The following is a 13,508-nucleotide window of genomic DNA, read 5'->3' on the forward strand; positions in this document are numbered from 1 at the left end:
ATTGCATTCCTTTGTCACTCGAGGGCTTCTTCAAACAATATTTTGAAAGGATATCATGTTCCCTCTTCTTTCTTTTCTTTCATCATGGGAGGCTGTCAGGGTAGATGAGGTTGGTCTTGTAAACTTGTTCAACCATTTCAAGCCCTAACTCCTTATAGCCCGACCTTATTAGGGACATGCATAGAAAAATAAAGAAAGAGTAGACTGCTTTGATACCACTGATCCAAATTTATGAAGGAATGAAATAAAATACAGATATGAACAAAAACACAGAGATACATCAAAAACATAACTTCAATTCATTAATAACAAAGTACTGAAAATTTGTTACAAGAATGATGGAAATAAACTAGCTCAAGTGATGTAGCTTATTTATGAAAAGCGATGTGGTGGTTATATATCTCTAAATTGTGTTACAGTGAGCCTAAAGGGCCTTTTTATTATTGAACAACCAAATAAAAACCATACACAACCAAAACCCTAACCCTAGGAGATGGAACGGCAAGAGTTTGTGGGCCCCATTAGGGTTAGCTTGATCCAAATTTAAGCAGGAACACAAAAAATTATAGATATAACCCTAAATACAAATAACACTTCATTTCATTAATATCAAATAATGAAATTTTCTTAGAAACATAATGGAAATAAGACTAGCTCGGGTGATGGTAGCTTATCTTTGAGAAGAGATGTGGCAGCTACATGCCTCTGAAATGTGTTACAATGAGGCTCAAGGGCCTATTTATTATTGAAAAACAAGAGAAAGCCCTAAACAACCAAAACCCTAATCCCAGGAGATGTAAAGCTAGGATTTTGTGGGCCCCGTTGGGGTTAGTTGGGTAATCAACTTCCCGAGGTCATAAATTGTTCATATTATCACCGTTAGGCGCGTACGATACCCTGTTGGAAATGTCTCTCTGATTACTATAGGTTTTGCCATAGGCCCTTGACTATGGCTATGGGCTTATAGCGGACCTAAAAAAAATGTTGTTTAAGGGGTCAAAATAGCTCCAGAAGTTCAGCATCTGAAAAACTGCTAAAATAAACAAGGAAACAAAAGAAACTGATAGGAGATCTAGGTGGGATAGGTGGGTGGCCACCAATATACACCTGGATCATTCCTCCCCCCAAGCAATAAATGGTCCCCATTATGTGCAGAGCCTCCATGAGGTGAGGAAACTTATGTTGAACCTGGTCCCTAGTGAGCCACTTGCCTTGTTGCAGGAGTTGGCTAGCTTTGATAACCCGATATAGTTGGATCTTTTGCTGGCAAGTGTTCTTGACTTATGTGTCCATAATCCGATCAGTTGTGCCATGCTCCATGTAGTCTAGGTTTAACTCTGTTGGTGTGATTTGTTCTGCAATGTATGACATGTCCAGCAATGGTGGGAAGTATGGTCGAATGCGATCCACATTGAACATTGGGTGTAAGGCAAGGAATGGGGGAGTGGCTAAGCTCAAAAGAATTGTCTCCCATAGCCTTGGTAATGGTGTAACAACCATATTGGAGTGGTATGAGCCTTTGATGGGCTCCGGTAAGGCATTCTCTCTGCAAATGAAACCAGAATTTGTCACCCACCTGAAACTTGTGTGGTAGCCGATGTTGAACATGTCACTACTTGTACTTGGAATTTGACTTCTCTAGGATGTCATGAACCTGTTGGAAAATGTGTTGGATGTGTTCAATAAATCTAGTCACTTTATTAGCCTCGAACAGTACATGTGTGGATTATGTCTGCATATTCGCATGAGGCATGGCAACATCAATCAGACAAAATGGTTGAAATCCTAGACTCACTTGAAGGGGATTGTGACCAGTTGAGCTATGGAGAGCTCTACTATAATTGTGTTGCACATATGGAAGACTCCTATCCCAGGTTCGAGGATGCTTAAAGTTTTACATGCAGAGTATTTGCACTATCATCCTATTAATGACCTTCGTGTGGCCATCAGTCTAGGGATGGAAAGAATTTGATTTGGTGAGCTTGGTATTCAATAGCATCGAGAGGCTTGACCAAAATTTTCTCAGGAACTTGCTATCTCGATCTGATATAATGGTTTGCGGGATCCCAAAATGTACCCATACTCGTTCAAAGAAGAGGTTGGCAGTGTCCTCTGCTGTGATACTCTTCTTGCAGGTCGCCAATATAGCCATCATAGAAAATTTGTCCACGGCCACAAATACACATTCATTACCATGCTTGGTAGAAGGGAGGCTAGACATATAGTCCATGGAGATGGATTCCCACGGGTGGCTGAGAGTAGGCAGAGGAGTGTACATGCCTTACTTATTGATGGTTGGCTTGGTGATAACGCAAGCAGTGCAGGATATGATATATTTCCCAATATCTAGTTAGAGTTTGGGCCAATAAAATTATTTTTGTAGTACAACCACAGTTTTCTCCACACCAAAGTGTCCTACTACCTGACTGTAGTGCGCCTAAAAAATAAGTTTGGCATGCTTGCTTGAAGGAATACAAAGGTGGCCTAGGTAGCATAATAATGTGTCTTGGAGGTGGAAATCAGGAAATTTCTTTCCAGCTACTAGCATCTGGTATGTCGAGGCAAACTCTGAATCATTTTTGTATATTTGCAGCCATCCAGAGGTCTCATGACCACAAGAGTTGACAACAGTAGTCAGTGCTGCAACTGGGGGGCGGCTGAGGTAGTCTGCAACATGATTAGTGCTACCATTTTTGTATTTAATGTTCAGGTGGAATTGTTGCAGATATGTAGACCAGTTATGATGGTGATCATGTTGGAACTTCCCTTGTGTTTGTATAAACTGAAGAGGTCGGTGATCGGTGTGGATGACCATCTCCTTGACCAGAATATAGTGCTTCCATTGTTGGCAATCCTGCACGATGGAATACATCTCTTTCTCATAGGTGGGGTACTTTTGAATTGTATTGGAAAGTGTCTCATTATGATAGGGCACTAGATGCTCATGTTGGGTGAGGACTGCACCAATAGCATAGTCTGAGGTGTCTGTCTCGATTTCAAATGGTTTTTGTAAGTATGGTAGTGTGAGTACCAGTGCAGATCAAAGGTGGTGATTTAACTCAATGAAAGCATTCTTTTGAGACTCAGACCAGGAAAAATTCGCTTTCGCCCCACCTTTAGTAATCTAACTCAAAGGCCAGGTGATATGGGAGAATCCCAACACAAACCTTTGATGGAAATTTGCAAGGCCCAAAAAGTTGTGAAGCTCTGTTAGAGTGGTCAGGGTTGGCTAGTCCCGAATGACTTGGATCTTGGTTAAGTCCATATGCATGCCACGCTCATCTATGATGTAACCCAAGTATTGGATTTGGCTCATGCCAAAGGTGCATTACTCCAAGTTGGCACACATTTTGTGCTACCGAAGGGTTTGAACGACCTGCTAAATGTGTTGCAAGTGTTCTTCCCAAATCTTGTTGAAGATGAGGATGTTGTCCAGATAAAGCACCACGAACGAGTTGGTAAAGGGCTGCAAGATGTCATCCTTTAGCCTCATAAAAGTAGCAGGGGAATTTGTGAACCTGGAGGGCATAACCAACAATTCAAAAAAGCCTTCCTTGGATTTAAAGGCAGTCTTCCATACATATGTGGGCTTTATTGGAACCTAGTGATAACCAGACTTCAGATCGATCTTGCTAAAATACTTGGCCCCGTCATTAGGGGAATTTTGAGGTCTAAAATGAGCCTCCTAAGAAAAATGTACAACCAAAATAAACTTTATAAGAACCAATAGGATTCAAGATGATGATGTCAACCATGGGGGATGATTCACCACTTTTGGAGTAAAAAAGTAAAAAGATTAAAAAATAATAAAATAATAAAACTACTTTTTCAACTCGTATTTTCAACTTATCTCCCTATGGGTTTACTCAAATTTCAATCAGAAACACTCATTTGATGCATAATTTTATTCCTCATCCAAGCAGTACCCATGTTGCATACTTTCAATGGACTTTGCTACATGAAAAATGAGAAATACATGAAAAATGCGATTGCAAACATGTTTTTTAATGTATTTCTCCTTTTTTATGTAGTAGGGTCCATCAAAAGTATGCAACATGGGTACTCCTTGGATGAGGAATAATATTTTTCATCCAAAAAGTGTTTCCACTTGAAATTTGAGTAAACCCATAGGGAGGTAAGTTGAAAATACGAGTTGAAAAAATAGTTTTTTCTTTTTTCCCTCTTAAATTTGATGATGTAATCAAATCTGATTTTATTATTTCCACTATTATTTTATTTTCCTTAGGAGGCCCATTTTAGACCTCAAAAGTCCCCTAATGTTGAGTAGGTCTAGCAGGTCATCCATATGTGGGATTGGATCCCTATTCCTGACAATGATTTTGTTTAGTGCCCGATAATCAATGCAAAGCCTCTAGGTCCCATCCTTCTTCTATACAAGCACAATCAGGCTCCCACAAGGTGAGGAACTTGGTTGGATGTGCCCTTTCTGCAACAACTCTTGGATTTTCCACTCGATCTCTTCAGTTTCCATAATGGAGCTATGATATATCATCCCATTTGGGTAGAGGTGCTCCGGGTGTTACATCGATTGAATGCTTGACCTGACAATGCAAGGGTACCCCTGTGGGTGGGGAGAAGATGTCCCTATATTCTTCCACGACTATATCCACCTGCTTCTGCTGCTTCGAGGAAACCTTCCTGGGGGCATAGTTGTGGCTACAACCTTCCCCTTACTTTGAGAGTGAATCAAAAAGAAAACAAATTTCCCAATTTGAGAGATGACCTTACTGCATATCTTGGCAAAGATCAAATAGATGGCAGTAGGTGGGGCTACCTTTGGTATCATGTATAACTTAGTACCCAAATAAATAATATAAGGGTGAGGTCTAGACTCTTACACAACATGTTGCTTCCATAAGTATGTTTGTCCTAATAATACATCACAAACTTCAAGAGGAGAAACAACACACAGTACCTCATCTATGAAGGGATCGATGTTGTAAGGAAGGTGACACTACTTGCTGACATGAATATCTCATCCTTGGTGAAGCCACCTGATGGTATATGATTGTGGATTTGTTGTAGTCAGTAGGCACAACTGCTTCATAGCCTCTGTTGAAATGAGGTATGTTTGGCTCCCATTGTCGACAATGAACTACAGCAAAGAACTCTTCATCCACATTTGTGAGTGGAATAGGTGCTCCCCCTCTTCTCGATCTTCATGTTTAATCTTCTGGATATTGGTGGTGGCCATAGTGGCACTGGGCTCCACGTCAATGATCTGAGTCCCTTTTTCATTCCCATTTTCAGGTTTTGACTTAGAGTCGTAACATGTGTGGGATTCAGAAGCCTTCATCTCAGCCACTAGTGACTGCTTGGCCCGACACTCACTTGTGTTGTGAGCGGAGCTCTTATGGAACTCACACCACTTTCCTATGTCCTTATTTATATTCATGGTGTTGTTATTTGCTTGCAGTTTCAGCAGGTTATCCTGGGTCACCCCACCTTGGCTTTTCCCTTTGATCTGCAGTTTAGGGGCACCTTTCCCTTGCTTTGGATTCACATATCCAAAGTCTCTCTTTTTTAGTTTAAGCTTATGCTCGATCTTGACAACGTATTGGTATGTCGTATCAAGTGAGGAGATGTCTATGAACTCCATCTCATCCTGGATGTACCTGTGTAGGCAGTCGTGGTACTTGTGTACCAAATGTTTCTCAAAATCCTTGATACCCAACTTCGTGCGAAGGGTATGAAAATAATTGGTAAAGTATGGCATGTCTTGGTCCCTTCATTGTCGTAATGTGGTCCACTTTATGTATTTATTCTCATATCTCCCGACGGGGTAGTACTGCTCCTTGATGGCACCCCGAATCAAATCACAAGTGGGTGCGGCCGAAAATAGTGAGGGCGTACTTTCATCCTTATGCTCACAATAGGTTTCCCACTAGTTCTTGATGTGGGGGGTAGCTTTGAGAAGAGAAAAAGTAATGTTTTCTCGAATGGAAAAATCATGAATAGAAAAATATCCTTCTAGCAAATTTAACCATTTATCTACAGTGTTTGCATCTATCTGACCCTCAAATACGGGAATGTCAAAGTTGACTTGTACCTTAAAGGGTGTGGTGCTTCTAGAATAGTTATTGGAAGTAGATGTGTTTCCATTGGGTAGCCACTAAAGGATCTAGGTAAAGTTGTCCATCATCGCATTCTTTTGTCGCTTGAGGGCTTCTTCGAGCAAGATTTTTGAAGGATCTCCTACCCCCTCATCTTTCATTTCTTCCCCCATGGGAGGTCGTTGGGATTTTCGAGGTTGGTCTTCCAAAGGTTCGATCAGTTCAAGCCCTAACTCCTTATATCCCGACCTCGTTAGGGACATGTAAAGAAAAATAGAGAAAGAGCAAACTGCTCTGATACCACTAATCTTAATTTAAATAGGAATGCAACAAATTATAGTTATAACCATAAATAGAAAGATGTAGTAGAAATAACACTTCATTTAATTAATATCAAATACTGAAATATGCTTACAAATAGAATCGAAATAAGGCTAGCTCGAGTGATGGTAACTTATCTCTGAGAAGAGATGTGGCAGCTACATGCCTATGAACTGTGTTACAATGAGGCTCAAGGACCTATATATTATTGAAAAACATGAGAAAACCCTAAACAACCAAAACCCTAACCCCGGGAGATGTAACGCTAAGAGTTTATGGGCCCCGTTCGGGTTAGTTGGGCAGCCAATTTCCCAGGGGAATAACTTGGTTATATTATTATCTCCATTTGGCATGTATGATACCTTGTTAGAAGGATCTCTCCAGTACTATAGGTTTTGTTGTAGGCCTTTATCTATGGCTATGGGCCTGCAACAAACCTCAAAAAACCGTCGTTTAGGGGGTCAAAACTACTTTAGAAGTTCAGAACCCGAAAAACTACTAAAAATAGTAAATGTTGAAATAAACAAAGAAACAAAAGAAACTGATTGGATATCTAGGTGGGATAGGTGGGTGGCCACCAATATCCACTTGGATCATAGTTGGATAGCCAACTTCCTGAGGTCATAACTTAGTCATATGATCTTCAAATGGCGTGTACGATACCTTATTACAAAGATCTTTCCAAGTATTATAATATTTTTGGTATGGCATGGGTTTGTTGCGGACCTAAAATAAATGTTGTTTAGAAGGTCAAAATAGCTCTGAAAGTTGAAGACTTGAAAAACTGCTAAAAATAGTAAATTGTGTTATAATCAAGGAAACTGATAAAACTAGTTGGAGGTGTAGGTGGAATAGGCGGGTGGCCATCAATATCCACCTGGATCAATGCCACACAAATTCCTCTTTTGCAAAGTTTTTTTGTTCTGAAAATATCATTGTGCACAAGATTCAAACAAAAGATGTATATATTTAGCAAATCATCTGCATTGCATATAAATTTCCATATTCAGCTTTTTAGAATAATTCCATTAGGAAGGAAAAAGGATAAGTATCCATTTTTTAATGAATATTCTAAAGGCTCCCAACCTTTAGGGTCATCATCCAAGTCCCTCATGGGGGCACACCTTGAGAGATGGATTTCCAATTGTTTAATACAAGGTTGCAAATGAGATAGACCTAAATCAAAGTCCCCTTTCGACCATTGTCCAACCTCTGACCATGAAGAGACATTTTCTAGAGAAAACTTACCTTGATCTTCCAACCAAGAATGCAAAAGCGGAAGAGAGGGGAGGAGAGAAAGGGGTTAAAGACCGAAAGAACCATCCATCCAAATTTTAATACTTTGACCATAATTAGGTATCCAAGACACTAAACATTTAATTAAAGGAAGTTTTGAAACAAATTTACCAATCAAACAAGAATTATTACCTCAAAACAAGAATTCTAGCCAAAAACCCCAAAAGAACATGAAGAATCAGTCTAAAAATGAAAAGTGTTAATGTTGGAATAACGTTTTTTTCACAGTAAATTTTCAACATTTTTTAAAAATAATATTAAAATCAATAAAAGTCAAATTCTTTTGTGCAAAAAACACCTTGAAAACGAAAAATGTTGATGCTAGAATAACGTCATTTTTTTGGGGGTAAAATTTCAATATTTTTTAATAATGACATTAAAGATCAAATATCATGACTCAAAAAAACATTTCAATGATTTTCAAGAATGGAATTAAAGATAAAATATCACGTCTTTGAAAAGTCTTCAAATTCCAATGATTTTCAGGCATGACATTAAAGACAAAATATCATGTCTCTGAAAAACATTAAAACTCTAACAATTTTCAACCATGGTGCTAAAGAAAAATACTTATAATTGTTTTCAACCATAGCATTAAATATAAAATATCATGTCTTAGAAAAACCTTAAAATTTTTACAAATTTTCAACTATGGAATGAAAACAAAAAATTATGACTAAAAAAAGCCATAAGTTTTCAACATATTTCAAACATGGCATTATAGAAAATTTTAATGACTAAAAAACTTTAAAAATGAACACCTTAACGGAAGAGTCATTATACCTAGAGTAATTTTATTTTTAATGCTAAAAGTACAGTGATTTTAAAAACTTACCCTAAGATAACTTGAGACATTGCAACAAAAATTGAAAAATCAACTATCAGATTGACATGCATGTAGTTGAAGTCAACCCATTGTAATGAAAACTTAAAAACCAATCATGAAATTTACACATTGTGGGGACGGACTCTATCCATTATAATGAAAAATGTAAAATCAATTATCAAATTGACACATAATGGGATCAGGTTGCTAGCCAAACATCAACACGAACCTTGTTAAAAAAAAAACAAACAAACAAACAAAAAAACAAAATAATAAATAAATAAAAATGAAAAATACAAAAGAAAACAAACATTTAAACATTAAAAAAAACAAAAACAAAAGAAAAAAAATCACAAAAAATTAAATAAATAATAACAAGTGATAAAACACAAAAAAACATTAAATATAAAGAAAAAAACCAAAAAAAAAAAACAAAATTAATTTATAAGAAAAAAATCACACGCACACACATGAACAAATTAACAAATATTAACCAAAAAACAAAAACATGAAAAAAAACAATAATAATAATTGGATAATTTAAAAAATAAACAAAATTAAAAACATTAAAACAAATTTGTTTTAAAAAATAAAAAAATGAAACAAAAATAAATTGAAATAAAAAAGAATTAAAAAGACACATTAAAAAAAAAAAAAAAAAACATTTAAAAAATTTTAATTCAAAAAAAATATATTAAAAAATCGAGCCCCACAGGCCCTGGGTGGCCAAGGTCGATTCTCATAATCGACCTATGTCACCCAAGCTCGAGGCCTCGCGGGCCATGGGTTACCAAAGCTGATTCTCGGAATCGACCATGGCCACCTAGGCCCGAGGCCCCGTGGGCCATGGGTAGGCAAGTCTGGGTATGGCCATGGTCGTCCAGGGCCCGCACAACCTCTTTATTTATTTATTTTTATTTTTATTGTTTTTTAATTACTATCTAAAAAAAATGTGTTTTTTTAATATTTTTTATTTTAACGTTTTTTCATTTTTTTTTAAATGTTTTTTTTGTATTTTTATTTTTTATTAAAAAAATTGTTTTAATATGTTTTTTATTTTAATGTTTTTATTATTTTTTATGTTTTTTATTTTCAATGTTTTTTTAATTTAATTGTATTTGTTAAAAATTTTATGTTTTTGTTTTATTTTTTAGGATTTTTTTCTTCTTCTTTTTTTGTATGTATTTTCTAAACAATTTTTTTGTTATTTTTACTTCAAATTTTATCTGAATTGTTTTTTTTTCTTTGCAAAAAAAAAAAAAAAAAAAAACAAACAAACAAAAAACACATAAATAAATAAATATAATAAAAATATAATAAAATATAATAAAAAAAAAAAAAAAAAAAAAAAAAAAAAAAAAAAACTTCAAATGTCATCATCTTTAGATACAAAATTCATAAAAGTTTCATAAAAATTTGTTATTTTTCCAAAAATAATTATTCAATTTTTCATAAAAATATTTTATTTAACATGTCATTTTTACCGAAAAAAGACCTCAAATACGTATTTTTTAATTATATTTATATGCAAAATGTGGATTTTTTATCCAATATTTAAAATTATTGTTTTTTAGTGACAATTATTATATGTGTATTAAAGTATTAATTAATGAAATACAAATATATATAAAATCCTAACCTCAAAATGTTAATGTTATTAATTTTTTTAACTTTGCAAAAATAAATAAAAATTTCATTACAAAAAAAAACATTATAAAGGAAAACACAAAAAAATTGTTTGGAAAACCCTTAAAACCAAACATCTTTGATTGGAAATTGGAATAGGTGATTTCTTCCTCTTTTCCAAAATCAAATAAAACGAAACTTATGACTGTGTTAATGCTTTGCAAGGTTAAAAATGGGTCTTGAAACAATAGGTTTATTCAATGTCCTTTCAAACATGGATTAGCCTTCATATGTAACTGAACATAATGAACATAACGCACATAATCCATGAAGGCATAAAGAAGAGCAAGACAAAGGTTTGTTGATGGAGTTCACCCCTCCTAGGCTACCTCTTTGAGCATGTCAACATGACTAGACTGCTCATGTATTCAGTTTCAAAATGAAGTACATAAACATTTGCAACTGGTAAATAAGTGCCTACTACCCCTACAAGGTAATTTTCTTCTACAAAGAACTCTCATAACAACAGAAACTCAAAACATCTCCTTCACAGATGACATACCTCAACTGAAATGAGTTAAAAACAACATGTGAGTGCTTTAATTCCACATTGAAACATATAATCAAAACTTCATGATAAGAGAAATTGAACCTAAGATGAACCATGTTCGTTGCAGCTACTGTAGTAGCCTTCTGGAAGTGAGAATACCACTGCAAGGTCTTCTCCATGCCTAAATACCTCCCAGAACTACTTCCAAACCCTAACTAATCCATACACCTTTAGTATCAAACCTACAAAAATTCCATGTATATGTGCTCAAATCAGAAATTAGAGGTTACCAATGGATTCAGAACATCCAAAAACCCCTAAGAAGCCTCTTTCTGAGCTCAATTTGGATAAAAAATCCAAAAGTTATGAGCTTCCAAGCTCTCTCATAAACTTTTTTGTTAACCATCCTACAATTCGACCTAAACCTAGCTTGAGTGCCCCAAACCCAGAACCAATGCACAAATCTGGCCTACAATCCCACCTGAAGGGTGAAATTATCGAAAACATAAAATTTCCACTAACCCCCAAAATACCGAAATTTGTGGTCATATGGGCACACATTCCTAGGGGCTGGGGATAACCGCTTGCCCCCAATAGTCTTGACACCTGGGCATGTGATGGCACATTGGAGCCCTTGAAACCTGAGAATGCAGCGAAAAAATTTGTGTGTGTGCCAACTGTTGAGGAATGTGGTCATATAGGGCGCATGTGCCCTGGGGCTGGCCTTAAACCTAGTGCCTCCTACTGAGTGCTTGTGTTGCACTCCTAACATGGCATGTGACTTGGGCTAGAACCCTTACCTCATGCCCCTTTGAACTATTTCAATTTGGTTTTGAACATGGTCTTGTGCAGTGTTTTACGATGACGATGAGACCGTGGCTTTGGGCTGGGGCTAATCCCCAAGCCCTTGGCTCCCTCCGTCGATCATGTGGTGTGGGTTGTGGCCATGGGATAGGGCTTAGTCATGTCCCCTTCCCCCAAAATGTGCCATATATCAAACATATATATGGTTTTTTCACAATGATATACAAGGAACATAGTGCAGTATAGTCATAGGTTGTTAGACTTGTGGGCATGAGGTCTCATGTTCGATCCCTATGGGGGCAGCTTAGCCCTTGACCATATTTTAACATGCCATGAGGAGGCCATGTGGTAGCCATTTATTGGCCCATGTAGCTTCCAACCATTGGAGACCATACAAACACGGTCAACCATTAAAAATAATAATATAAAATTTGAACCAATTATATTCCATAATTTTTTACCAATTTGGAGTGTCCAAGTGGCAGCCTGCCATTGGCCCAGAAATGTATAGTCAACCTATCACCTGCAATTTTTTTACCTATTTGGGAAAACGGTCATTGGACAATAACTTGAGCTCTCGATGTCAGATTGAGGTGAAACGAACGTTGTTGGATTCAGGACAACGAAAACTTCAATTTGGCACCAGTTTCAACAAGTTCTACGCACTTTCATTTTCGAGCATAAAATCGATCACCTGATTAATCTTATGACGAAAAACAAGAGGAATGAGACAACTTGAAAAATGGTTAAATAATCAAAATTTACAATAAAATTGTGAATTCTTAGGACATAAGAAAATTTAAAGTTTTAAAAATATGTCTTAAAAAATGTTGATGCTTTTCAAAATTTGCATGAAAATCACCAACATTTAAAAAAAATCATCTGCACTTAATACATTAGAAAATTTAAAATGTCACAAATAATCGATCTGGAAAAAGGGGGTTGATGTTGTATCAACACTTTTCAAAATTAGCATGAAAATCACTAAAAGAAAATAAAAATGTTCATACTTGATACATAAGAAAATTTAAAGTGTCAAATTAAGCCCTCTAAAAAAGGCGGTTTATGTTGCATCAACATTTTTCAAAATTAGCATGAAAATCACTAACATTTTAAAAAAAATGTTCATACTTGATACATAAAAAAGAATTGAAGTGTCAAAAATATGCTCCAAAAAAATGTATATTCTGAATTAACACTTTTCAAAATCAAATGATTTTTTGCTACCTCAAAAAAATGGGTAATTGGTAAAGTTCTTGTTTGATTGGTAACTATGTTTTGAGCATAAGAGATAGAGAATTTGAGATCCTCCTTGAGAAGATGTCATAAAGTCAAAGTAGATATTTAGGTCTCAATTTCAATATTTACTCAAAGTAACTTGTTTCCATCATTGTTCCTTATCAGTGATCAGAAGCCATAACAATTTTTCCCTTAAAGACACATTCATTAGAAGGGGATCATGAATACTAAGTCCCCCCTGATATTTTGGATTTCTAATAGTAGCCCATTTTCCAAGGTGTAATTTTTTAGCTTTTTTCCTCCCTCACCACAAAAACTTTATGATTTCATGTTCCATTTGGACTCTTACCTTGATTGCAACTAAAAGGAATGAGAACAATATAGTGGGAGTGCATATAGGACTGACTTAATCAGTGCCATTAGTCCAACCCGATCAAGCCAAAGCACCCCCCACTCAACAAACTTACTTTTAAACTCCAAGAGAATTGGCTCCCATGAAGGATGTGGAGAAGGTTTGAGATAAATTGGTATTCCCAAATATTTAAATTCATTCCATGCTTCTATAATAGGGAATCCATTATATCTAAGAAGTTGAGTCTGCACTAATTTGTTTATATTCTAAGTATAAAGCTAACTTTTCTCCCTATTTACCAATTCCCCAAATGTAAAAACAAACATATCCAACACTCTTTTCAACTTACAATCTATAAAAATAGAGGCTACCCAAAGAAGCAAGGTATGATCATCGAACTAAGTATGGTTAATACTTTGT

This window comes from Pinus tabuliformis, chromosome 8 (assembly GCF_031772625.1).
Source record: "Pinus tabuliformis cultivar Carrire ecotype Pingquan chromosome 8, CPIR1, whole genome shotgun sequence".
Lineage (NCBI taxonomy): Eukaryota > Viridiplantae > Streptophyta > Pinopsida > Pinales > Pinaceae > Pinus > Pinus tabuliformis.